Source organism: Propithecus coquereli, unplaced genomic scaffold (assembly GCF_000956105.1).
Source record: "Propithecus coquereli isolate 6110/MARCELLA unplaced genomic scaffold, Pcoq_1.0 Scaffold53, whole genome shotgun sequence".
Classification (NCBI taxonomy): Eukaryota; Metazoa; Chordata; class Mammalia; order Primates; family Indriidae; genus Propithecus; species Propithecus coquereli.
Window position 1 is genome coordinate 7759889 of NW_012151174.1, and position 1463 is coordinate 7761351.

Here is a 1463-nt window from a genome sequence, read left to right on the forward strand (position 1 = left end):
AGAGGATCTTTTGAGCTCAGGATTTCAAGACCAGACTGAGCAAGAACAAGACCCCGTCTCTATTAAAAATACAAAGAATTATCTGGGTGTGGTGGTGATCAGTTGTAGTCCCAGCTTCTTGGGAGGCTGAGGCAGGATCACTTGAGCCCAAGTGTTCGAGGTTGCTGTGAGCTAGGCTGACACCATGGCACTCTAGCTTAGGGAACAAACCAAGACAATCTCAAAAAAAAAGAACTCTGGGGGAAGTGTGCTTAGAAGTAACCATTTCAGTGTGCCACAGGAGTGATTTTTTTTTCCCCCCTTTTTTTTTTTATTTTTCTTTCTTCCCCTCCTGGTCTTGTCACCTCTCCACAGGAGTGATTTCTTTTTCCCCATAACCCCGAGGATCAGGATCCTTGTGGCAAAGCCATAGACAGCACCAAAAGAAGAAAAGACATTTGTAGGGTCTTAGTTAGGGACAGGATCAGGGATAGGAGTAGGGTAGCAGTAGGGGGCAGGAGGTAGGGGTTAGGGTTAGGGTTAGGGCTAGGACTAGTGCTAGGGCCAGGGCTGGGGTCACGGTCAGGGTCAGAATAGGGTTAGGGTTACGGTCAGGGACAGGGTCACAGGGTCAGGGTTAGGGTCAGGATCTGGGGCAGGGATTAGGGGTTAGGGTCAGGGTTAAGGTTAGAGGTTAGGGGTTGGGTTCAGAGTCAGGGTTTGAGGATTAGGGTTAGCGGTCCAGGTTCAGGGTCAGAGATTATGGTTGGGGGTTTAGGGTGAGGGTATGAGGGTGAGGATGTTAGGGTTAGGGTTAGAGGGTTAGGGTGAGGGGGTTAGGGTTAGGGGTTTGGGGTTGGGTTTAGGGTTAGGGTTGGTGTTGGTGTTGGTGTTGGTGTTGGTGTTAGGGTTTAGGGTTAGGGTTAGGGCTAGGGCTAGGGCTAGTGTTCAGGTTTAGGGGTTAGGGTTTAGGTTTTAGAGTTTAGGTTTAGGTTTAGGGGTTATGGTTAGGGATTACGGGTTAGGATTAAGGTTGGGGTTAGGGATTAGGGATAGGGTTTGGGGTTTAGGGTTTGGTGTACGCTGGGTTTCCAGGGTTGCTCAGGAGTGGCAAGGGGGACAGCCACAGGGAGGAGGGGCCTCGTTCCTCTGTGGAGCTTCTCCTCTCCCTCCCTCCTCTTTTAAACTGGATGGATTAATAAAACCCTTTCTGGAGGGATGTGGCTCTCTCTCCCCCTTGTTTGCTGCTTTCCTGGGTCTCACACCACACATCAGATCCTGAACAGGAAGTTGCTGAGTGTGACAGAGAATGCCCCAGCAAGTCCAAATCCTGTGTCTTGGACTCCAGCATCCAGGGTGGGTGCTTGGGCCCTTTTGTAGGAGGTCTAAATCTTGTGGGGGACACCATTTGCGCAGATGTGTGGGCTAGAGCAGGGCATGCCCAAAATCCTGACAAGGCCTCCAGGTGGAGTCAGTGGTGAGCA